The 27,118-nt window shown below is 41.7% G+C and overlaps 1 protein-coding gene across 1 annotated transcript in view; it reads left to right on the top strand.

The window, feature by feature from the left end:
• PAG1 (phosphoprotein membrane anchor with glycosphingolipid microdomains 1) overlaps positions 1 to 27,118 on the top strand; it is a 138,282-nt gene that overhangs the window by 39,901 nt on the left and 71,263 nt on the right. The window contains exon 2 of the mRNA XM_030839178.2: positions 5,869 to 5,938. The gene's annotated coding sequence lies outside the window, so the exon portion shown is untranslated. The remainder of the gene's footprint in view (positions 1 to 5,868; positions 5,939 to 27,118) is intronic.

Here is a 27,118-nt window from a genome sequence, read left to right as displayed (position 1 = left end):
AAGCTAAACCTTTAAGAAGCTACAATGGCAATATATAGTATTTGCATTAGTGCCTAGTAATAGATCTCTGTGGGTACAGGGAACTGTGCAGGTCAGGTCGAGGGCACTGAGTAATCTGGTTGCCCCCTCAAAGGCAAATGAGAGCAGAGGGGACAGGGTATCCGGAACTTGGTCTCAGGAAGTGAGGGGGAGGCCATTCGCTACAGGCAGGGTGGGAATGTGGGCGAGGCGCTCGAAGGGGCCCCATCGGTAAATGGAATCCAAAGACTGCCAACTACATATTGTAAGGCTGCAAGGCAGGACTCAGCGAGAGCAGGAGGCAGCTGAATGGAAACCCAAGAAGCCAAAATGAGCCGTTTAAAGTGGAGGACGGGAAGCAGAGCCCCAGGGAAGTCCCTAACCTCAGAAACCTGTTCAATAACACCTTTTTATAGAGTGCCTGTGGCTTCTGGGCAAGTGGAGGTTGACCCAGTGTGGCTCAAACGGAAGCCAGTTCTTCCCCAAATTTAGTGTGCACATGGGTCACCTGTTACAATGTAAACTCTGATTCAGTAGGTCTGAGAATCTGCGTTTCACGCAAGTCCTCAGGTGTTGCTGATACTGCTGGTCCGGGGACGACACTTCGAGTAGCAAAGGGTTTAACCCACTCCCTCTCCAAGTACCCCATTCTTTGGTCACCACCTCTTTCTATTCCACCCTCCCCTGTACCTTAACTCCAGCCATTCATTTTTTTTTTTAATTTTATGTATTTATTTATGTTTGGCTGCGTTGGGTCTCCGTTGCTACGCGCTGGCTTTCTCTAGTTGCGGCGAGTGGGGGCTACTCTTCGCTGCGGTGCGTGGTCTCCTCATTGCGGTGGTTTCTCTTATTGCGGAGCAGGGGATCTAGGCGCGCCTGTTTCAGTAGTTGTGTCGGGCGGGCTTCAGTAGTTGTGGCTCGCGGGCTCTAGAGTGCAGGCTCAGTAGCTGTGGCACCCGGGCTTAGCTGCTCCGCGGCATGTGGGATCTTCCCGGACCAGGGCTCGAACCCGTGACCCCTGCATTGGCGGGCGGATTCTTAACCACTGTGCCACCAGGGAAGTCCCAACTCCAGCCATTCTTGCACTTCACCAGCACCTTCAATCCATTGATCCTGCTAATTTCCACCATCTGTCACTCCCTCCGCTTCTCCTTTCCCAGTTACTCAGCTTAGATCCCATGATCTCTCTTTGTAACACTCCTTTGCACACACCTTCAGGTTCTTTGCTACTTTCTCTCTTTCCTTGTTATACTCACGGGCATAACTCATCACTCTACACCCCCCCATCCCCATGTCTTCAGCTGTGCTGTGCTGTGGCTGAAGGAACATACACCGCTGAGCTAGTAGGTCTCAATTTCATCTCCGTGGGCCCCTCAGGCTGCTCCTTCCTTGTCCATTTACTCTTTTCCTCTCATGAAGGACTTCTTCCTCCTCCCTGCTCTCCTATCAAACCTCCACTACCTCCTTCCCCACCCTGAATCTCCACTAATAACTTTGCTTCCACGTTTCTTCTTTGCATCATGACTTAGAAAAGAACTTTCTCCTGTTTCTCCTACTGGATTTACATTGTCTGTGTGTGGGCCCACGGCCCGGGCCTTCCCTGCAGCGGCCACGGGAGCACTGGACCCTCACGACGGCTGACAGGCGCCTGTCCAGCCCCTCCCTCTTCCTCTGGCGCCCCTGGGTGGGCAGCCCCCCGTGGAGAGGCCAGGGGAGGGGCCCCGGTCAGCTGCGGCTTAAGATCAAGGTTCGAGGGAGCCCAGATGGTCACATGGGGGCCTGGGGTGACCAGCCCCTGTCTGACTTGCCTTCCCACCACTCTCCAAGGGGTGCCAATGCCGACATTTGGCGTCTTGGTAGCCCCACCAAACCTCACTTGCCCCTCCCACCTCCCCTCCCAGCCCCTCCCATCTCCCCTCCAGGCCCCTCCTACCTCCCCTCCCGGCCCCTCCCATCACCCCTCCCGGCCCCTCCCACCTCCCCACCCAGCCCCACCACTTTGAGGTCTCTGCTCAACTGTATTTTACCCCCGAGGTCTTTCCCAACTCCCTGCTTAAAGTAGTGCCTACCCCAGGGCAGTACCCAGCCCCAAACTGGCTTCAGTTTTCTTCAGTGATTATTATAACTGTTTTGCCAGATGGCTGGATTGTCTCCCACCTGCACCAGAAAGCACCAGAGGACTGGGAATTGTGTGTGTCTCTGTCAGTATTGAAACACCACCTAGAATAGTGGCTGGCACATGAAGACTCCCCTTAAATAAAATATTTGAACAGATATTGGAGTGGAAGATGTGATTAAATTAGAACAGAATCAGAAAAAGCCAATTAGTAAAAACTACATACCAACACATGTATTCATAAAGCCACGCTGGTCCATTTGAATGGACACAGCTACCTGTTTTGGGATCCTTTTGGACCTGGCTGTGCTGAATGTAATAGAAATCGTTGATCCTGTCAGGCCCTTGGGGGATCAGGAGGGAAAATGACTAACACCAAATTCTGTCCAGGAATTCCTGTCCCTTTTTTCCCTCTTTAATTGCTCTCAGGGAGGTCAGTAGTTAAGTCAGGATTTAACCCACCTGCTCTGGGCTTCTTCAGTGCTTGTTATCTTCATGTGGGACACGGACACAGAGCTGTAACCTGTTAGCACTTAACAACAACTCCTCAGGCCAAATGCCTACTTCCCTGGGAGTTTAGGAAAGGTGCTATTTTGACCACGCATGTGACTCCATTTTGGTCTACACTTATGGACAACCACATGGCTTTCGGTTGGTAGAAGAAATAGCCTATGAACTCACAAATGGAGGTACCACCTTAAGAATGAATAGTGCTGCTATTCCCGAGGTTGGGAAGTTAGGCGGTCGGTCCACTGAAAGTGAAAGGAGAGCATCTCAGTGTCTGTGTAAAGTTCTAGAAATGTTTTTATTTAATTCTGAAAAGTTCTGCTTTTAATAACATCGTCAGCATAAATCATTGCCTCACAGGGTTTTAAGCAAGCTCTGATTTAGGAAGAGAAAGCACAGGGTGTTCTTTGAGTATTAAATAAGATGACTAGGGCTTCCCTGGTGGCGCAGTGGTTAAGAATCCGCCTGCCATTGCAGGGGACATGGGTTCAATCCATGGTCCGGGAAGATCCCATATGCTGCAGAGCAACTAAGCCCGTGCGCCTCAACTACTGAACCTGCTCTCTAGAGCCCATGAGCCACAACTACTGAAGCCAGGGCACCTAGAGCCCGTGCTCCGCAACAAGAAGCCACTGAAATGAGAAGCCTGCGCACCGCGACAAAGAGTAGCCCCCGCTCTTCACAACTAGAGAAAGCCCACGCGCAGCAAGGAAGACCCAGCGAAGCCAAAAATAAATAAATAAAAATTAAAAAAAAAAATGATGACTAACCCCACACAAAGCCAAGAATACAGCAGGTGCGTAATACATGCGCTTTCCTCCCTCTCTCCTCCCCTCTCTGCGCTGTTTGCGATGGTCCCCACCCAAACTGTTGTTTCTGAATAATGTGGAAGTTAGGATATAAATATTATTATGTTTTAATAAGTCATCATTTATTTAAGACCAGTGATTCTCAACTGAGGAATGATTTGGCCCTTCATGGGACATTTGTCAAAGTCTGGAGACATTTTTGATTATCACAATCACAGAGCGGAGGAATGCTAACTCCTCAAAACAAAGAACTATACAGCCCCAGATGCCAGCGATCTGTACTTTACACTGGTGTTTACAGTTTGTTTCTTCACTGGACTCTAAATAAAAGAAGATTGAGAAGGATGTGACAGGCTGAGGACCCAGCTTGGGAGAAGTTTGTGGACCCACCTATGGTAGAAGCACACTATGGATGGTTTCCAACTTACAAACAAGTGCTTTATTAGATACTCATTTCTATGTTAGTTGTTTAGCCTCTTAAAAAACAAAACAGGGCTTCCCTGGTGACGCAGTGGTTGAGAGTCCGCCTGCCGATGCAGGGGACACAGGTTCGTGCCCCGGTCCGGGAAGATCCCACACGCCACGGAGCGGCTGGGCCCGTGAGTCATGGCCGCTGAGCCTGCGCGTCTGGAGCCTGTGCTCCGCAACAGGAGAGGCCACAACAGTGAGAGGCCCGCGTACTGCAAAAAAAAAAAACCCAAAAAACAAAAAAAAACAATGTGGCAGAGGCATGGAGAAGTCCAGATGGGAGGCGAAGATGATGAGACATGACTCTGGCAGACTGGCAGACACCAGGGTGGGAGCTGGTCAAACCACGCCAAGTGGCTTGAGTTTTATCCCAAGAGCTGCAGAGAGCTGTACGTACGGGCCCTCATGCTCTTTTCTGTACACTATTCACAGCCTGTACATACTTTTATTATTACTTGTGTCTCTCTGTATCATATGTATTGGTAACTTGGTTTCCTGAACTGGGCCTCTTCATCTTGCTTTTGTATAACACAGAGGTTTTTCAGCAAGTATTTATCTCAAAATAGTTATTTCTCCACTTTGGAACAGGTAGTTTTCCCAAACACTTGTTTCAGTTGCAGTCGTTTAGAGCTTGAAATGCATTGTCCCATTTTCATAAACAATGGGTTTTCAGGCTGGTGTGGAAACCTTCCAGAACCCACAGTGCTCCTGAGATGTCATGCTTAGTAGCTCAGAATGGAGGATTCCCACAAAAGGGCAAAGAGGAGAGAATTTCCATTGCCTTTCTTCATTGAAAGAGGACTCTTGGCAAATGTGATCTTAACCCTTTTCCTCCCAACCTGATGTGTAACTCTCCCTCACCTTCTACTGCAGGTTTCTCTTGCAGCTCCCAGCCAGGAGGCACTAAGACCACGTGGTCAGGGGCCCCATGAGACAAGGGCTAGGGAGCTCTTGTCTTACTGGCCTCTGGAGAGTCTGACATGGCAGGTCATGGAGGGACCACCACCTTGCTTGTTGTCAACTTACTATTTCCCTTTGGTCTTTCTAGGATTGCTTTGCATTTCATTTCTTTCTAAGAAATAGCTCTTTCTTTTCTCTTTTAAGCACTTACCAAAAAGAAAAAAATTTGCATTGGTTTACCTCAGTGGATATGTTTTCTGAGAACATTCAGTCTAGTTGTTGGGTCATTCTTTCACTCCCAATGCTTTTTGCTTCCACTTAGGATACTTTAAGATGACTTCTTAGATTCTACAGTCTACAAAAACAGAATAGTCCATCTGAGGTTACATTTCTCAAACTTGAATCACACTTCCTCTTGGAGGAAGTGATCTTTGTAAGTGATATAGTTTTATCTTAACCATAGGATACCATGCTAACAAAAAATATAGCATGTTTCAAGATGGAGACATAAATATGACAAAATCTATTATAAGAATTATCAGAGAATTCTTTGCAATTTTGTTCCAGCCATCTTTGTTCTGATAAGGCTGTCATCTTCTTAAGGCATGCAACCGTTTTTGTTTTTGTTTTGATCTGTAAGTACCTCGCATACTGGCAGAGTCCATGTTTGTGGTGTGTGGTGCTAGCCCATAGTTACCGTCAGTGTCTGTGAGAAGAGGTGGAATGAAGCAATGAGTAAAAAACAAAGCATGGGCATAATTATTAATCACCGAGAGCACACGTGATTAATGCCATCATTTTTACTTTCCTATCGATAAAAGATTTGCAATAATATATAGGTCTGTGGATATTGGAAGAGCAAGTTTTAACTCTTGTTTTTCCACATTATTTTTTATCGTACTAAAGGTTAATTAAATAATTATTTCTCAGTTTCTTTATTGCTCAGAACTTTTATAAGTAAATGAAAAGATCATCATTTTACCCTCAGTGACTGCAGTTTTAATCCAGCTCAGAGTTGTGAAATTGTTTCCTCTTGTGTTTCCTTTCCAGAAAGCACGAGGTCATTCTCTTGTTTCAGCCAGTGAGTGCAACTTCAGAGCTGGGAGAGAGTGATTGCAAGGTATTCAGTTATCTGGTTTATTCTACATTGTCCATCCATGCTTGCTTTCAGTTTAACTTTCTACAGGCATCAAGGGTATATCTGGGGACTCTGACCTGTGGGACTGCAGACACACAGCTTTGGAGCTGAAAAATCTCAAGGGTATTAGCTAATCCAGTTTTGAATTTAGCACCATGGGGCTTCTGCCATAGGCACCGAGATGCCACTGGCCATGCTTCCTACAAGATGGTGTTTCCCTAGGGTCAGTAACGGGCGGTGAGTCTGGCTCTGCCTTGTAATGCCTATGTGAAGTTAGGCAAAATGCCTGCCCTCCCTCAAGCTCTTTCCTCATCTTCGAAATGGAGACTCTAATGGGGTAGCCTGATGGGTTTCCAATTCCAAACAGTGCTCACGTCACTGCCACCACCACCAAAAAATATATGAGGCTGCATTCTACCATTATTGTTATGAGTGGTATTAGTAATCTCATTTAGTGCTGACAATAAAGTTATATAAAAATTCTTTAATGACTTTAGGTCATCTTTGAACAGAGCCGAAGCCAGAAAAAAAAATCAGCCAACCTAAACGACAAATTAACACAAAGACATGCTTTATTTGATGTTAGCAGTTAATTTGCTACATGATTATCCATTTTTCTAATAAATCCTGGACAATTTGAAGTTCTGTGCCCACCCATTTGAAAGATTTGCCAACCTCAAGCACTGTGACCCGACTGACCCCTGTCCCTTATACATCATTATCCAGTTTCTCTTATGGACCGGAAAGGAAGGAGTACATCTGGCCTGAATGTGCCTAATCTCTTCACAGAAGGCATCTTGTAAAATAGGCCACTGTCTTTCAATCAAATCTTTCCTTTAACTTGTTGAGAAGTTCTTTCTCTTGCCAGAGAAAGCCTTTCCTCTTAGAAGAGTAAGGAGCTATTTCAGGGTCATTTGGGTTCCCCTCAGAGGTCTTTCTAAATATAACCGCAGATCCTAGAAAACAGCCTCCTTTTTGTTAGTTAACTTCAACTTAAGAGCCAGTGCATTAAGAGCTTTGATTATCCACGCTCCAAAAATGCCTTCCTCTGATCTCCCGTCATTTGACAAGAATCTCGATTCTTGTCGAATCTCAGGGATTAAACACTGTTTTTTCTAATGGACTTCCATTTCCACGAGAGCTGCTCGCCTTACACATTTTATTTGTGGGCCTGAAATATAGAGCATTTTCTAGTTAAAGGACATTAAGATTTAACTCAAGAATCTATATATTGGCTTGGCCCAAAAGTTCGTTCGGGTTTCCCGTACCATCTTCCAGAAAATTATGGGAAAACCCGAACGAACTTTTAGGCCAACCCAGTATTTCAGAATAGGGCTCAGATGTTTCTGTAGTGGAATCACACAGTCTTCTCAAGTTTCTAGAAAGCATTGCATTATGTGCTGTTTTTGCATGTGGCAGATTGCTTCAATCTTACTATGAGGATATTTCTCTGCCTTTAAAAAGAAATTTCACCTGGGATTTGCAGTCTGCTCTCTGCCACATCCCTGACCCCAGCATTCAGTTATCTTCATTTGTATACCCCAAGCGGCTCTCAAAATTAATCTGTTTTCAGTGAAACTTTCTTCCCCACCGCCGTCTCTTGTCTTCTACTCACAACTGATTCCTTCTCCTGGAATCAATATTTTAATTAAAGACATCCACTGTTGACATCGTAACTCAAGCCAGAAATCTCCATCCTGACATTGCTTCACCCTTTGCATTCAGTTCACACTGGATTCTGGATTTAAGATAACATAGGAAATTCCCCAAACGGTGACTGGCGCTAGGCGAGGTCAAATATTAATTGCCGGCTGTCACAGATGTTAATTGTAAATATCTTTCCCATCTTCCTCTCCTCTGTCCTCCATGTCACTCCCTTAGTTTTGGTCCTCATCAGCTCTGTGCCAGTCTGTTGCTGGAGCTAACTAGTAGAGCTCTCTTCCAACAGACTGTCTCCACTCTAGGTACCCTGCTCCCCAGTTTATAACGTGATTTCCCACTCAGTGACTTCTATGGGCCCTTGTAACCTTGAGAATAGACCCACACACTTTGCTGTGGACCTCCGCGATCAGCCCTGTGCGCCCCTCCAGCGCACTGCCTACCTTCCCCTGCTTCGCCATTTATGCTTCATTAGGACTGAATTTCTTGGGATGTACTAACAACATCGTGTTTTTTCAGGCACCCATGCCTTTGCGCGTGCTTTTCTGACTTCCGAGAACGCCCTTGCTCAATTTTTCTTGATATATTCCAGTACATCCTTCAAGGTCACCTCAATTTCCATCTCCTCTGAGAAACCCTCTCTGATTCCCCCATGTGTACTGGCCTCCCACGGTTCTTCAGTTGTATCTCTGATCATGCTGCATTTAACTTTCCACTCATACATCTGACCCTCCCTCCTATGGACACTAAGCTCGAGGGTAAGATTCAGATCTTATTATTTTTATATCTACAACATCTAATAGATGCCTTGCACATAGGAACACACAGTGGATGCTCTGATTTCTTTAAGTGAGTGGATCTCTGACCCTGTAATAAAAAGGAAGATGGTATTTGTAAAAAGTAACCTCATGGTGTGCTTATTCCCTAAGTATAAGCATTTTTCTCAGCAATAATGTTTTGCTTTTTATTTTGCTTTTAGTATCCATGCGTTAAGGAAGAGCTGCCAGAACCAATTTACAGCCCTTTTCCCTCTTCTACTGCTGTCAGTACTAAAATGGTGGCTACATATTTTTGGAACTTATAACTGTGTATCATTTCCACCTAGGAAGTAGATTTAGTCAATATCCTCCTCAATTTGGGTGATGATAGTAGTTACTTGTATGACGTTTGAATGGGGGATTCAAAATTTACATTACCCCAACCCATTTTCAGGCTTCTCATGTGCCCTTGGAAGGGTGATTCAGATTTCCAGAGTTGTTCTTTCCACTTATCAGAAAGACAAGCAATGAGAACAGCATCAATAACCGTCTGCTGGGACAGAAGCCCTAATCCAAAGCAACAAGGCCACAGTTAACACAATTAGCAATGAACTGCATTTTGAAGAGCTCGGGAAACATAATGGGATTCATTTTTAATTCCAACCAATTCCGAGCAAGAAAGCAAAAGCCTTGGCTCTCTGGAGTGGCTTTGACATCAAGGGTTACCTACCGCAGGCCTGTCAGAACTTTTAACAGCTGTCTCCGCTGTGAAAACAGACTTAGGTTGTAAGGTGATTGCAGAACTGAGGAAATGATGACTTTGTCTCTCATATGAACTTTGGCTCGCAAAGATGAGGTTAATTTCCGTGTACGCTGTTCACTTTATTTTTTAAGTCAATTTTAATAGCAGTCTGCCTGTGCCCTGAAAAAATGTCCAAGGGCAGTAAGAAAGAGTTGATATAAATATGCGTAACGGTGTATATCTTAGCGCTCTCTAGGCCAGTAGTCAACAAAATACTTTGCAATCGACCTAATTAATCCTTTATTTTTCTTTTTTGCTATCCTGCCTTGCATTTACTGTGTATATTTTCTGAATTACAAAAGCAATATACATATTCACTACAGTACGCTGGAAAATACAGAACTCTCAAGGAAGAAAAAAAGCTTCCCTATTCCCAAGGAAGAAAAAAAGCTTCCCTATGAGGCCATTACCCCAAAAGAACCATTGTCAGCTTCTTGGTTGATATTAGCCTCCAGGTTAGAGTTTCCTCCAAGCAAGCGTACATACTTTTCAAATTCTTATTATGAAAAATTTTGCATACACGAGAGAATGAATAATACAGTGAGTTCTCATATACTCACTACGTAAGTTCACAGATTACCAAGATTTCGCCATCATTGGTTTGTCCATCTCTTTTTTCTCTTTCCCTTCCTCTTTTCTTTTGGAAGTATCAGCTAACTACTTTGTAAGGGGAAGGGGAATCCTGATATACTGAGGGCTGTGGAAGGCAAGTATTTGCCTGCCAATTTCATACACCTTCACCCACCTTTTACTTAGGAAGCAAAAAGTATGGTTCTACATTTAGTATTATATTGTACTTGGGGGAATAAGTAGCCTTAAAGCTCAGGTCTATCACATGCTAGATGGGTATTGATTTTTCCTCTTAAATCAATGTTTCCCTAGAGCATAGTTTTATTTATTCATAAGGCCAAGATGATGTCTTACAGGAGTTATGGCAGTGTAAATCTGTGATGCAGGCCTAATACGAAGAGCTTTTGTAAGACTCAAAAATCAATGATGCTAGAGGGTTACTTCATAAGCCTGAGAAAGTGCATTTGCTGTGCTTCCAAATGTAAAGGGAGAATTTCAGCCTGTAGTTAAGTTTCATTCCTCTGTTTTCCAGGCCACCTTTCAAATGGACCTAAATGAAGTACAGTTGACCCTTGAATAACACGGGTTTGAACTGTGCAGGTTCACTTATACATGGTTTTTTCCCAACGGTAAATTCTATATATAGTACTAAATGATCCGTGGTTGGTTGAATCCATGGAAGCAGAACTCTGGGTACAGAGCAACTGTGGTTACAGAGGGCCCACTGTTAATTATACGCAGATTTTCGACTGCATGGAGGGTTGGTAGCCCTGGCCCACATTGTTCAAGGGTCAATTGTATAGCATCAGACTGGATGGAACCAAGCTTCAGCAGTGATCCTTTCTTGATACGGAATCTGTCAACTTACTCTCAAAAGCTATGCTGGCCCTGTTGATCATCACACTGTAATTTTGCCTCATGGTACAGAATATATACATTCTAAAAGTATTCACTTTTTGTCAATATATGTGTGTGTGTTTTCTATTTTCTTTTAAAAGTTTTTAACATATGAAAATTACTATTAGAATTTTTTAACTTAAAGAAAATATGTCTCAGGTAGTTTCCCCAACCATGACTGATTTTTCTAATGGTTAAAAATTCATCTAATGGCTAGAATGTCACCATCTGGAATTTTAAATATCAATTTTCTATTAGCTGTATGATCTTAGCAAGGTAGAATTTGGTTGGGGAGTCAGATGTTCTAGACACTAGTTTCATTATTTACTCCTGGCTTCTGTGTGACCCAAGGTGAGTTCCTGAACTCACAAAAACTCCTGTTTTTGTTTATATCATTTTGATTTTTTCATTTAAATAAAGGTGAGTGAGGGTGTGTGAAATTGGCAGGCATTCATCTGACTTCCATAGTTTTCTGTATATCAGGACTCTTTTTTTTTTCCTTTTGAAAGTAACTAGTTGGTATTAAAAAAAAAGAGGGAGGGAGGAAATGAAAGCAAAAAAGGGGGCAGATGAAGTGAGGATTATTTCTTCATGAAGAACAAAGTTCCTTCCACTTTTTTTTTTTTTTTTTTTTTTGCGGTACGTGGGCCTCTCACTGTTGTGGCCTCTCCCGTTGCGGAGCACAGGCTCCGGACGCGCAGGCTCAGCGGCCATGGCTCACGGGCCCAGCCACTCCGCGGCATGTGGAATCTTCCTGGACCGGGGCACGAACCCGCGTCCCCTGCATCGGCAGGCGGACTCTCAACCACTGCGCCACCAGGGAAGCCCTCACTTTTTTTTTTTAATATTTATTTATTTGTTTGGTTGTGCCGGGTCTTAGTTGCGGCAGGTAGGCTCCTTAGTTGTGGCACTCGGGCTCCTCAGCCATGGCCCATGAACTCTTAGTTGCGGCATGCATGTGGGATCTAGTTCCCTGACCAGGAATTGAACCCGGGCCCCCTGCACTGGGAGCACAGAGTCTTAACCACTGTGCCACCAGGGAAGTCCTCTTCCAGTTTTAAAGGTCCACGATTTTCTGTGAAAAGAAACGATTTCAGACGATTAGCTCAGCTACCAGGAGTCACAATTTCCTTAGAAACTTCGGAGCCATCGAGGACACACCTTGAGTTTAGCATCCGGGATCTCCAGCACCTGCTACAGAGAGCAGTTGGGGTCTCTGGCCAGGCCTGTGGCTCCCTGGGGACCCCAGTCCTTCACCAGAGGTTTGGGAGGAGACACTACGATACTGTCCCTTTGGGTCGCAGCTGTTTCCCCTCTCGGGGCAGCAGCGATGAGAGCCTCGTCAGAGGAGGGCTCTAGGAACCAGAAGGGAAGGATAAGCACCGTTCCCTGAGGCAGCTGTTCACTGCTGGTCGCACTTGCCTCCCTTTTCCTCACAGCTGCAGACATTGCAGCAACCTGGTGGCATGTCAGTGTTTCAGGGGTTTCCCATTAAGCCCCAGGAACACTCCTGTTCATTTCACGAATGGATGTCTTACTTGGCAAAAATGAGAAGATTCTGAGTGCGGCGTATTGGAGCTGTGGGCTGAGATTTCGGCTTCAGCAGGAACCTGAGTTGCCTGGTGTGCGAGGCACACCAGAGCAGCTGTTTGAAGGGGACTTGGCTGTTTGGAATCTAACCATTATATTAAGGTTATCTGTTATGTTTCCTAAACAGCTTTAGCTGCATCCTTCAAAGTCTTCTTAACATTCCTCCCGTATGCTTGGCTTTATATTCTTTGATACGACCGTTTTGTTCTATCTTTTTAAATGATTTAATTATGCACCGCTCTAGGAAGCTGATTAGGAAAGGAAAATGTTCGTGGACCCTGCATTTGGTTCCTTTAGAGGCGCCCCTTGGCTCACCAGATCAACCCTGGTCATCAGTGGAGTGACCTGCGTCACAACTAGATGGCCCTACATCCAAATAGTAACCACTTGATAATTTTGAATGGTGAGCTTCCGAGATCAACCATACTTTCTCCTAATTTTGCTGTCACTGGATTGCGTTGGGACCCTTCCTCCTCTGGGTGTACCTCACTCATCTCTGCAGGCTTGGGGCAAGCTATTCTGATGGCTGTCTCTGATGGTTTGAACTATGAAGAATCACAAAATGGTGGGGAAAAATAAATAAACAAGACTTTTCCTATAACATCATGTAGGGGAAGAACCAACAAGTTGAGGATTCTGTGAAAATGAGTACTACTTCCTATGGGACAGCCAGAAAAATGTAGAAACTCAGAAGTGGCAAACCAAGGTTTGCCATTTCATGACCATGATCATCTACCATTGCCCGGCAAATGCCCCGAAGCACAAAGGTGTGCTGTCCAATATTAGTATCTAAAATTTATTTTTCCACATTTGAATACATGTAGTTTACAAAATGTGTATATACAGTTACAGGTATTGTTAGGCAATACAGGTACATTTGCAGAGGACAAGGGAAGTTTACTTTTTAGTTGAGTGTATTCTCGAGTGTCTGCTAAACAAAGATCTTCTGTTTACTTTAACTGGAGACAAGTTTGCCTGCCAAGTGTATAAGAGTGTGATGTGGACTGCAAATAGCAACTCAGAATCGCAGCAAAATGGTGACCATGGGATGAGGCGTGCTTTTATAGACACCTGAGGCGCTGTTAGCTGAACTGTTGTGAGCCACAGAATTGAATTACTGTTGACTGATTTCAAATTGCTTTGTTTTTTTATCCCTTTATATAATCTAATAAATATTCTTATATTTGAAAATGTGCCTCAAACACACATAGAAAAGTGGTGAAAACCCCTGAATTATGAGACTGGATCACGGCTCTCCGATTTGCTGTCTAACACCCTTTTCCCATCAAAGACAGTTTTTATAGGTTGAGATAATAGAGGATGGTTCCTTCTTGTCATTCCCACCTGAACCTAAGTGTTCCCTCCTCCAAAGGGGCTTCCCCAGGCAGCCATGGCTCAGGAATCCCTCACAGCACTCTGTCACTCCTTTCTCCTTTACCTTTTTAATTTACTCTCCCTGTCTGATACCCTAGTGTGAATTGGTCTTTCATCAGTCTTCACCTACAGGGAGGTCGGCTGAGACTTCATCTGTTTCATTCGCCTTGTATCCTTAGTGCCTAGAGCAGTGCCCAGCCTTGAAGAAGCACTCGAAGGTTCTTCCCACTTGCCTGCTTTCTTCCGGGGATCTTCCCCTCTTCCCATCTCTGAGGCCATTTCATCATCACTGCCTGGAATCCGGCCCTCCCGTCTCCTCCCCTTGCTATGGGGTCCATGGTACTTCACACTCTGCATTTCTGTCATTAACCAGCGGTTCCTTCCTGGTGGTGGCACCCGATTGGCAGGCATGACGGCAACGCACCGACTGTTACCGTGATAGGCATTTGAGGCAAGCGGCTCCTATCAAATTTTCCAGCCACAAGACAGCTATATATAAAATAGACAAACAGCAAGGACTTACTGTATAGCACAGGGAACTATATTCAGTATCTCATAATAACCTATAGCAGAAAAGAATCTGGAAAAGAATATATATATGTATAACTGAATCACTTTGCTGTACACCTGAACCTAACACAACACTGTAAATAAACTATACTCCAATTAAGTAAAAAATCCCAATGATGGAGGGAACGGGGAGCTTCCAGGTTGAGCTGAAAAGCTCCTGGGTGCAGGATTCTCAAAGACCTCACCTAACATATCTTTTCATCTGGCTGTTAATATGTATCCTTTATCATATCCTTTAACATATCTTTTAATAATTGGTAAACGTAAAAAAAAAAGATTCTGAAAGAGAAACAGATACAAGTTTTAAGACTTACGTATACACTGGTATTAACACTAAGGGTCAATTGGATAGAATGTTCTGCTTTGATGGTAGACTCAACGAATGGCCTGTTGTGGCTTCCGTTTTTTAAGGAGCTATAAAATTCCTCTAATTTACCACTGTGAGTACCTCTTTCAGAAGGAAGACTTTCTTTTTTCAGAAACACTGCACCTCTCATTTCCCAACTCCAGCCCAGAGGCCTGAGAGTCTGATCTTGTTATGTCTGGGAATATGGTTACTAGATTTTCTACTAATGGCTATATTTTACATGATAATGAATCAGTCTTTTCTACAAGTCTGCTTCGTTTATGCAAAAGAGATATAAATTGAAATGGGTATGAATCATACTATTCTTTCAGGGAGCAGAGAAGCTGCTGTAGAGCCTGAATACAATTTTATGGGCCCTCATGTCAAGTTAACCAAAGAAATGTTGGTTCTGTGGTCATCAAAGGTAAGTTTATTGGACAGTTTCAGGGAAACAGAAAACAGCTTTTGAATTCCAGGCCTTTGCTACTTACTTCCTAATTTAGGAAGGTCAACTCATTTTCGACCATCTTTTATACTTCGAAGTAATAACCTCTTGTACATTAGTGGCCTGAAAGCATTAATGACATTACTGCCCACTGATTTTCAATAATATGAAAAAGGTATTCCAAATTGGTTCTGGCTATCAACAAGGAAAAGGCAGAAAATTAAATTAGCAGGAGGGTATAGCAAAAGCCTTTTGTAATGCTGTAGAGTCTCTCAAAATCTAATCCTTGAGAGAAATTTATTTTGTTCTGGAAAGAATAGGTTTCTCTCCCAAGACATGCTAAAAGAACGCTCATTTATAAGAGACGGATTATAGCCTATGAATGGAATAGTGGGAATTCTCAATTCTTACTTTAATTTTGCCATCAACTTGCTGTGATTTACCTAAAAAAAAAAAAAATCAACCTGTAAGAAAAACATTCTGATACTGCTGTGTCCTTTGACTTATAAATAGAGTTAACTCTGCAGATTAATTTGAAGATAAAGTCCATGGAATTCTGAATTTCTATTTTTTCAGGGTTCCGTGTTTTCAAATTTCATGTCATACTACTTTGCCTTACATTTGTTCTTCCTGGGTGAGCTCATCCATTCCGAGGACTTTATTTGTCGTCGAACTCAGGGCTTGGCAGACTATGACCTGCAGCCAAATACATTCTGGCACCTGTTTTTAGGAATAGTTTTATTGGAACATAGGCACACTCATTCTGTGCTATCTTGTGGCTGCTTTTCTGCTGCAATGGCAGAAGTGAGTAGCTGGGATAGATCGTCAGGCCTGCAAAGCCTAAAATATTTATTCTCTGGCCCATTACAGAAAATGTTTGCATATCCTGATTTGCTCACTACTTTCAGCCTTTCTCCTAAGATCTTAAGTCCTAAGTGTAACTGCCCACCAGATTTCCTTACCTCCATGCCCCACATCCACCTTAAAATGGACATTCACCAAACTAAATTCTTTCTGTGTTTATTTTCCACCCTTATCAATTCCTCCTTCTAGTTTCCTATCCCAGTTAATGGCACCACCATATGCCCAAGGTGCTTCCCTCCTTTATATTTCTCATGCCTGATCTGTCACCAAGGCCCGTCCATCAACCATCCAAAAATACATGAACGCCTTGAAGACAGTGATCTAGGTAGGCTTTTAAGTAGCCAGTACTTTATCATTTCTGGTATTCTCAAGCCCCAACTGCATCCGATCAGAAATTCCTTTTAACAGTCCCTTAGAAGTTGCCATAAAGTATATTCAATGAGAAATAACTATTAGTATGTCTTCATCAAATAAGCCATGGAGACATTGGTCCATGTCTTAACTTCAGACACTGCCTCACAAGTAAGTACTTAGGAATGCTAGGAAGACAGAATACTATAAAATTTGTGCTTTTTCAATTAAAATACACTGAAAGAGCATGACTGTTTGATTTATTGAGTTGTCGTTTTAAAACTATTCATCATGGATGTTTTAAAATTAAATCTCTGTTCTGTATGCAGGGCCTCATTGGCCAGGGCACGAGGTGCTAAAATTCCAACATTAGATTATCATTTCTGCTGGTTCAGCCAAAGAACATGTTCAGATAACAAATGGATTTCCATCTTTTTCAGTATTACTTGCACATTCTTGTAAAGCTCATGATATTATTAACTCTGCATCATCTTTTACAAATTTAAAATTATGCTATCATAACTGATGAAAAACAGAGTAAAAATAAATAAACCTTGAAATACAAAAGGATTAGTGGGGATAATAAATATCCACTCAGTGTCTTAGCATTTTTGATCTTGGCATTTGTTCTATCCAGTAAATATTTTCATAGTACTTTAATTTAAGTTCCTCTCTTTGAAAAATTATGCAGGAGCAGCCTTTGTTTTCAAGGTCAACAGAGATGTTTATAGCATTTAAGTCAGAAGCAGAGGTCATAAATTAATTCAGATCCTCCGAGCAAAGACATTAGCCTTTGTGCAGCATAAGGATTTGGGCTTGTTTATACAAAATAATCCCAAGAATAATAGCTCCCCATGCTCAACAGGGATCTTACAGATTAATGTTTTTCTTTGGTTAATGATTATGGAATACATTAATAAGCTTCTCTAAATGCTTCCTAAAATTTTAATTGTCCGTAGACTTTTAAAGCTGTATTTTGATCAGACATGTAAAGAAATGATGTCGCTCAGTTACTGCCAAATTAAGGATGATTTTACATTATGATTTGGAAAAAAATGCCATCCACATAAGACTTCAAAATAGCTGAGATACTTACGGAAAAAAAGTAAGTGGTTAAGGACGTCAAGCTAAAATATTGTCCCAGTGCCCTGTTGGCCATGTCACCTCTTGCAACGGAGATAGCTGCTGCTGCCACTGTTGCTATGTCACTGGTCCATCTGCTGGTGGTACTGGTGCCCTCAGCAGACCTCCCACCTAAGCTGGAGGCTGGCACATAAAGTCTCACTACAAAGCCTCAAATAAAGATCACTTTCAAGTCTTTAGTGAATAGGTTTTAGCAGGTTGATAGTCCCATCCAGTGATCTTTTTCTAAGAACTAGACAGTTTGGGGCAGAACAAAGAGAAACTTCTGTTAGAAGTGTAGCTCTAATGCAGATTCTGTAGCCTTAGATGAGTCCGTTAACCCCTCTCCATATTTAAACTGGGAATAATAATCTCTATTTTGTAAAAGTTGCAAAGGATGGGAATGATGCTTGCAAAGCACCTGGCAGGTGGTAGATGCTTAGGAAACTGTGGTGTCGTGCGTGGTTGTCGATGTTAAAATAATACTAATAATCAGCGCCGTATTGGAGGCATCATGCTCGTTAATTATTCAACATCTCCATTCAGTTTTCTGATGTCGTCCTTGTCACTCACAGGTGCTCCAGTTAGCCGAGTGAAAGAATCTTGATAAGTAAATGGCTCTTCTCTGATCCTGTGTTTCTAGCATATGAGATCATGACTTTATGTCATGGAGAATAATGTGCAAAAGTCACTGTGCAGCCATTCATAACGGCATGTTTTTTAAACAATGAAAATTTGGAAGCTACTTGCCTTTAACAATGAGGAAGTGACTAAGGATATAAAAGTATACAATACTTTATAATTTTAAAATGACACATGCAGGCTGTTTTGGAACATGGAAATGCATATTTGACATAATAACTGAAAATGGTACAAAACAGTATTTCTTCGCTGGTGGCAACTTGGCAAATGTTTCTATAAAATTAAAGATCAAGGAAACTTCAGAATATAATAAATAGGGTTTTAATGTTCATTGGTTTCTTCCCTTTCCACAAAATTGTTCAACTTGATAAAAATTGTTATGACCTATTTGTCTTAAAAATGTAATAACTTTCATTTACTCATTCTAATGTGACAGTGCATTCAGTGTTCCTAATGACAAGCTTGAAGATGAGCTTTTGGAATATAATTCTTTTTGTAAATTAGGCCTCTTGAGCTGTTTTTATTTTCTTCCTAGGTTGCCAAAATCTTGTGTATGTCTGATAAGCCAGAGAAGGTGGGAAGTTTGAACCAAAGATTTAGATTTTTAATTAATCCCACACCAATAGAGAAATGTGTAAGTCAATGTATCATTCTATAGAAATTTATGTGGCACTTTGGGACCTGATGTTTTGAAAAAGCTTAAGTCGTTTTTAAAGAGCATCTGACAGTGATTTATATAAATTAGGGCCTCTCTGGGTCTCATTTTTCTATTTCCTCTTACCGCATCTAAAAGGACTCTAATAAGGCAGGGCTCGTTTTACAGGAGAGCGGTGCCTCCAGGCGCTGTGGATGATACTGAACTTGGGCATGTGATACAGTTGGCATCACAGTTCCTTACCCAGAGACAGCTGACGGATCGACACAGAAATACATGCTACATAAGAAATAATGCTGCATTAAGTCTATATACTTTAAAAAGTATATAGACTTTATCTCACAAAAAGAAAAATGTGAGACAAATAAGTTACGATCCTTTAGAGAAAGAAAGAGTGGAGGAAGGAGACGGACAACTAAAGTGCACTTTGACACTCTTCTCTACTTGCTGAATTCCAAAGACTGATAACTCTTGGAGGCGTGAAGGGGTGGGTTTGTGTTTCGTTTGTAATGAGCCCATGTTCTACTGTGTTTCACCCGCTTATCAACAAGAGTGTGAGGCCACGATTGTGAAATTAACTCACTGGCTGATTGACTCAGTCACCTACTTTTCTCCTTTCATTGCCTCATTGGGTTTCTCTACATCAAGATTGCTGGTTTCTCTGTGTTATATCTGTCTGTCTGTCTTGTCTGTCTGTCTTCCTGCCTGGAAGGAAGCCTGCCTTAAATGCACGTGTCTTTACTACTGATTAATTAATTTATGGGCAAAGATGAGAAAAAGCCATGTGGGTGCCATGGCTTTTCATTTCAGGACTCAACATGGATCTTCTCTCTCATGTTTTATGACATTTTATGACAACTGCACTTATGAAGGGGCCACCTCATATTAAACTCGTGTCTTGAGAACTGCAGGGTGGTACTGGGAACTTAGATCCCTGTGATTTGGGATATGTGAATCCCAAAACTGAATTTCAAAAAGGGTCTTCTTCTCCAGCAATATTCTCATCACTGTTCCTGTGAATGTTTACATCTAAGTTTGTCTCCTTAGATAAATTCTAACATTTTGGTAGAGGAATGAGGTAGACTAATTTATGTGATTAAATTCTCGTTCATCTGATAGAAGATTAAATGCTTCATTGAAAAATGCCAAAGGGTATTTTTTACTTGGAGTTGCAATTTGAATGGAAACACTATCATTCTAGTTGGAGCTTTGAGGAGTAACAATGAAACACGTTCTTAATTTCTAAAGTAAATGATCAAGCTGTATTAATTTTAAGGAAGTCTTCCATAGTTTTGTTTTTACAGGAAAAATATTCACAAATTCATTTTTGCTTTTATCGAGGTATAAAATAAAAATCCTGTGTTGAAAGTATCATGTGCATGTTGATGGCTGGTCCTATGTCAAATAGGATAACCTGGGGAGAGACCGGGAGGGCAGGGACCATCTCCATCCCCGGCTGCAACATAGGGTTTGCTGCACAGTAGGTGCTGAATAACTATTTATTGAATCTCCAAATGACTGATCAATTCCTGGGAGTCAGCAGTCTGGACGGTAGTACCAGCCCTGCCAGTGCTCAAGACCTCTCTAAGCCTTAGTTTCCCCATTTGTAAAATGGGCATGACAATGTTTGCTCTGCTGTTTTAACAGGAGACTGTGAGAGTCAGAGGAAAACTGTGTGTGACATCTTTGAAAACTGGAAAGGGCTTTATATAAGTAATCATTTCTAGAATTATTATCGTGTGGCTACGTACCGCTTATTGATACCATACGCTAGTTAGTGCTTGCGTCCAGTTAGTATTCAATAAACTCAAACTTAAGTAAAAAAAAAAAAGATTGTGTTTAAACTACTAGGTATAAAATAAATAAGATACAAGGATGTAATGTACAGCACAGCAAATATAGCCAATATTTTATAATACTGTTAGAGTAGAATCTATAAAAATATCGAATCACCGTGTACATCTAAAACTATTAGAATATTGTCGACTGTACTCAATTAAAAATAAATAAATAAAAAGACTTGGAAACTCAAAAAAAGTACTAAAACTAAAATTGAAATTAGTGGTTTAATCACATTAATTGACCTCTAAAATTTTGTGAAACACTGTCTTTATTTTGACATAATTGTAAATCCTTTATGTATTTAATCTACTTTTGTTGTTTCACGGCGGGGTTGGGGGGGACACTCAAAACCATATACTAGACGACTGAACCACTATTTCTCAGCAACATTGCACATTAACAGCTTTTTAAATACATGTGAAGCTTTTTATGTAAGAGTGAGCAAAGGATAACGGAACCTATAAGATGAAGGTTTAAGATGTGTGGGTAAATGAAAACTTGGCTTATGGTAGATTGCCATTACTGCTTTGGAAATTAGATTCAGATATATATCATATAAAATTCACTGTTAGATATGCTGGACATTTAATGACAGGGTTTTGTTGAAATGAGATCTTGTTGGTTTTGATGAAGAAAATCAGTCAGTATATGCCTTATCTTTTATTCTCTCTTCTTGCTGCTCAACGTGCAATTAAATTGACTCTGCAGGATCACAGTGTGTCACATATATTAATTTTATACTCAGCCTGCCTATATTAACTTTATGCTAACACTGCTGATAAGTGACAACAAAAATGCGTTAATAACGTCATAACTATTAGCTGGAATCACAAGTATTGTAGTCCTGAGTTTTGTCTTATAATCTTCTCTCTACATATCTTTAATTAGATGATGTATTCATAATTGAACCTTTCTGAGTTTATTTCTGCTATACATTGGGCACTGTGGTGAAGCACTCACCACGTAGCAAAGATTTATGTGACATGATCCAAAATTATGTCCAGGCAGGGAGATGGGACGCAATCTCACATCAATTTTGAAAGCCATCGAATCAATATATGTCAACTTACATATATGAATGATGCTGGAATCTTTGATGAAAACTATAATCATGACACCCCTCTGACCCTACCAAGTTCTGAAAAAAAATTAAGAGAGAGGATAAAATAATTGGCAGATAAGGTTCAACTATCATCATTATTACTAGTATAAGCCAGGTGGGAGGGTGGGGTTTATTTGTTGTACTGATGCGGAACCCCAGAGTTACGCACAAGCCACAGTAGCTGGGGCAGACCTGTGGGCCAAAAGGATCAGATTATGGCATGGAGGGTCAGAGGAAAATTCCCAGAGGGCTACTTCATCCCTAAAGGAAGAAGGGAGGAACTACACCCAGGGTACCTAGTTTATCCTTCTCGGAATGACTCATTAAGTGAGTCACTCCACCTCCCTCCCCTTAAATGAAGAAGTAGAAAGAGCCAGAAGTGTTATCTGCTTGAATTGCTTGATCAGGGAAAAAGGGATTTAACCCCCAGTACAGGACAGGTAAGGTACTATTTCATGTCAAATGAACTGGGCAGAAAGGACAGAAGGAAAAGAGCAAGTCTTACTAAGAAGGATGGTCAGGACTTAGAGATAAGGGGAGAAGAGGGTGGAACATTCCAGGCAAAAGTAGTGTCCGCAAAGGCAGGGGAAGGTGAGTTTGTTTTGGAAAGGAACTAGGCTGGCTGGTCAGATTACAGAGGTCTGGGAAGTCCCAACCACAGGAACTAGGGAGCTCCCTCCTTACCCAAGGAGCTTTCAGAAGTGGGATGCTTGAGTATTTCTTTCTGAATGTGTGGAAGAGAGGTGGGGTTTTTTTCTTTATTACATCCTCGTACATTGAACTCTGAGAATGTTTTCATGTATTTGCATGTTTCTCTCTATAATTTACCTTGGCTAATTACTTTTAACTATAGATTTTTAAGAATATATTGAACTCGGTGACTAATCATCAGATTTCAATAGCACAGAGTCTGTAATTTTTTGCAGTTGTGTGACCTATGTAAGGACATGATGCAGAGAGAAATTATTCCCTCCCTTTCCGTGATAAAAATCTTGCCTCTGGTTACAGTAGAAGCTGCCTTTAACACATACTACTGTAGTTAAAATAGACTTACTTTGTCTACAGATAGACAAAGACTTACTTTATAGCCCAGGGAACCCTACTCAATATTCTGTAATAACCTATATGGGAAAATAATCTGAAAAGGAATGAATATATCTATATAATTGAATCACTGTGCTGTACACCTGAAACTAACACAACATTGTAAATCAACTATACTCCAATAAAAATTTTTTTAAAAAAACTACCTTTAAAAAAGATTTAGGGGCTTTCCTGGTGGCGCAGTGGTTAAGAATCTGCCTGCCAAGGCAGGGGACACGGGTTCGAGCCCTGGTCCAGGAAGGTCCCACATGCCGCGGAGCAACTAAGCCCGTGAGCCACAACTACTGAGACTGCGTGCCGCAACTACTGAGGCCCACGCACCTAGAGCCTGTGCTCCGCAATAAGAGAAGCCACTGCAGTGAGGAGACTGTGCACCTCAACGAAGACCCAACACAGCCAAAAATAAAAATAAATAAGTAAATAAATAAAATTTATTTTTTAAAAAAAGATTTAGTTCTGAAATAGTTTTCAAAACCAAAGTTTGTGAATCTGGGTGGACCCAGTGGAATCCTGGCCCACGGAGCCATTCTCTGATACATTCAGGAGCCAGCAGCCCATTGATTTTTTTTTTTTTTTTTTTTTTGCGGTACGCAGGCCTCTCACTGTTGTGGCCTCTCCCATTGCGGAGCACAGGCTCTGGACGCGCAGGCTCAGTGGCCTCCGCGGCATGTGGGATCTTCCCGGACCAGGGCACGAACCCGTGTCCCCTGCATCGGCAGGCGGACTCTCAACAACTGTGCCACCAGGGAAGCCCAGCCCGTTGATTTTTGAAGGCTTTTTCTGTTGTTTGTGTGATTGTAGTATACATTTCTCCAAAATAACGTCCTTAGAAATGGAGCTTCAAAGAAAGGTAACAATCAGTTACAAAATTGTTTATTACATAGATTTTGTTATTCCGTGCATTAAATTATGTTTGCTCCAAAACAACATTACTAAAAAGGAAAAAAATCTCTTTAGTGCTGTAAGACTCTAAGATGGGTGTATCCTGTATCCCGTAAAGCAGTTTTAACTCTTTGCTGATTGCTTTGGGTATGGAATGGTGGGAGGAGAGAAAATCCATTAGATATTTTCCCTGTCTTCAAGGAGTTTGGAATTTCACTGGGGACATGTGACAGGCATTTGCATAACAGGTGATAAATACAAAACAGTGTATGAATAAGCACCAGGATGTCTGCTTTTAGTCATTCATTGCCTGGTCTATTCAGAAGACTTACTGAACAGTTGGACCAATGTTAAAGATGTTGTGTTCCTTTGCCTGACACCCTGACAAATGCTACTGTCTTGACTTAGCACAGAGGTTCACCATATGACTAATATTCCACTAGCTAAAGCTTGGTAGTTTTTAAGAGTTTGTTTTTTGGCTATCACTTATCCTTTTATCTTACTTCCCTCCTAGCTGTCATGTTTATTGAACTATGTGTATCTCTAGTGACATAGAAAGAAGAGAGAATTGAACACTTTATGACAAAAGGAAAGTTCTGAGGCTTAGTTATGCTGCTACAACTATGCAATAGGATGATCCGAGTGAATGGGCCTGACGGGAAATGCCCCGCCCTGGGGTCCATCATGTCTTCTGTAGGATGCCGTATACATTCCAGGCTGTGGTTTTATGTTTGTTTGTTTGTTTTCTTTTTTATTACTGCAGTGGGTTTATTTTATTTTATCTGTGTGGCTGTTTGGCTACTAAAGAGTTGACTTGTTTTAACAGCGATTCTTGTGGACTAGATTGGATTAAATGAATCATGCCTTTTATTTTTAAAACAGCTTTATCAAATTATAATTCTCATATGATACAATTCACTCATTTAAAGTGTACAGTTTCAGTATATTCACAGAGTTTTGCAACCATCATCACAATCAGTTTTAGAACATTCTTACAAATCTAAAAGGAAATCCCTCACCCCTTAGCTGTCATCACCCCGTTCAATTTCCCCATCTCCTACACTGCCCCCAGCCCTAGGCAGCCACTGGTCTACTTTCTGCCTCTAATAAACCACTCGAATGAAGGAAGCAGTCAGTGGACATCAAGGTCCAGGTGATGGACTTATCTTTGATGATTGGAGCTGTTAGAGTTTACATTATCTGAAGGAAAAGTCTGACGTTCCTAAGTGTGACTGGTTAGAAGAATGAATCTCATCAGAAATAAAAACAAGCCGAAAATAGCCACAAATTCAGTGTGTGGAAAAGTACTTTTCAGCCAATGTCACCTTTGCGCATCAACCGTTTGTAGTCAGCCCTGACCTACTCTCCTCCAACTCTTTACATGAGAGACGTTTAACAGAATAAAGTCAACATATACACACTACTCTATATAAAATAGATAATCAACAAGGACCTACTGTATAGCACAGGGAACTCTACTCAATACTCTGTAATAACCTATGTGGGAAAAGAATCTGAAAAAAAGAATAGACAAATGTATATATATAATTGAATCACTTTGCTGTACACCTGAAACTAACGCAACATTGTAAGTCAACTATACTCCAATATAAAATAACAATTTTTTAAAAACATTAAATTGCTTACAGTTTTTATATTTTCGTAGCATTGTTCACTGAGCAAAATCCCATTTCGACATGCTATATGCAGGGATTTTGCTAGAATACGTCAAATGGCTCTTCCGTCAAGGAGCTCGCAGCATGGCAGAGGGGGATGGATGTGCATAAACAAGTAAGCGCAAAATAATGTCAGAATACTCTAGGGCCAGCACAGAGGGGACTCACAAGGACAGGTAGTTGTGTCTGGGACACTGGTGGAGAAAGGGATGTCAGAAACAGCTCGTAACGGAGATGACCCTGGAAATTAGCTAAGACACATTAGTAATGCTTGGGGAGTGGAGAAGGGAATTTAGGTAGAGGGAGCAGGGTGTTCAAAAGCATGGCTTTAGGAAGCATCCTAGAACTTGTGGACATGAGCAGATAAGGAAGTAGGGTATTGGTAGGAAAGGTAGTGAGGGAGGATGCTGAGGGCAGCGAGCCACTGCATGAAAGGTACTATGTGAGATGCTTAAGAGGTTGGACTTTACCCACTGCATTAGTTTTCCGTGGCTGCCCTAACAAAATACTGAAAAGCACGGGGTGACCTTGAACAACTGGGATTCGTTGTCTCACAGTTCTGGAGGCTAGAATTCCAAATCCAAGTGTCTGCAGGGCCATGCCTCCTCTGAAACCTGTGGGGTCGGATTGTTCCTTGCCTCTTCCAGCTTCTGGTAGCCCCAGATGTTCCTTGTCTTGGGGCAGCATGATTGCAACCTCTGCCTCCATCTTTGCATGGTATTCTCCCTGTGTTTCTTCCCATCACCTTCCCTCTGTGCATGTCTGTCTCTGGGTCCAGCTTCCCCCTTTTTATAAGGACATCAGTCATATTGGATTAAGGTCCACCCTCATGACCTCATCTTAAGTAGATCACCTCTGTAACGATCCTATTTCCACGTGAGGTCACATTCTGAGATACTGGGGCCAGGATTTCAACGTATATGTTTTTAGGGGACGAAATCCAAACCATAACACCCACCAAGCATCAGGGTGTTATTGAAAGAGTTTAAGGGGAGTCAAGTGATTATTTTTGCATTTCAGAAGGTTAGCTGGACAGCTGTGGAGGAGGAATACAAAGGAGGCAAGAGTAGTCGGGCAAGAGGTCTTATGGCTTTTAGATAGCTGATCAAGTATGTGGGGTTCTGCTTTATCCTTCACTCACCAAAGTAAAAGAAAGAAGAAGAAATTCACAAATCCACAGCAGCACTGAAAAGCCAGGAAGAAATGCCATCAACAGACAAGGATATCCAAGAATCCCAGAAGGTGTTAAGAGAAATGCATCTAAGTGGTGGTGAAACCCAACAGAACTGAGAAGTATACTCTCTTTTACAGTTACACAGACTGTGTATTAATACAACTTTGGTTTTAGGTCGATAAGGAGAGAGAGAATGAAACAAAAAGTGCACATGCTCTGTGACCCATCAATTCCACGTCTGGGAATCTGTCCCATCGATGTACTCACTCTTGTAGTGAGATATATATGCAACAGTAATCTTTGTAACATTGCTTCTAACTGAGGAAAGCCAAAAACAACCTAAATATTCATTGGCATGGAAATGTCTAAATATAGTATATTTATAATACCATTGAATGCTCTATAATTAAGAGAAATGAGAGAACTCAATATTTACTTTCATGGAAAGTTCTCTAAAATACAGTAAATGAACACAAGGAAACAGTTGAACAATGCCTTTTGTAGAATACCATATACGTAACACAGAAAGAAAAAAATACCTTTAGATTTTTGTATCTTTCAAGACCTTTTTTAAGCGTTTTTTACTCACCTCGAGCAGTGCTAACCTATAAGGGAGGAAGTGGGATGGGGGCGGTGAGGGGAAAAGGAACGTTCATTTTGTATGATGTATTCTTCTGTGTTCTGTGAACATTTTCAATAAGCATGTGTTACAATGAGCTGGAGATTTACTGTAACAA

The sequence above is a fragment of the Globicephala melas genome, chromosome 17 (genome assembly GCF_963455315.2).
Source record: "Globicephala melas chromosome 17, mGloMel1.2, whole genome shotgun sequence".
Classification (NCBI taxonomy): domain Eukaryota; kingdom Metazoa; phylum Chordata; class Mammalia; order Artiodactyla; family Delphinidae; genus Globicephala; species Globicephala melas.
Note: the sequence above shows the minus strand (reverse complement) of the source record. Positions and strands in the feature narration are given on the sequence as shown.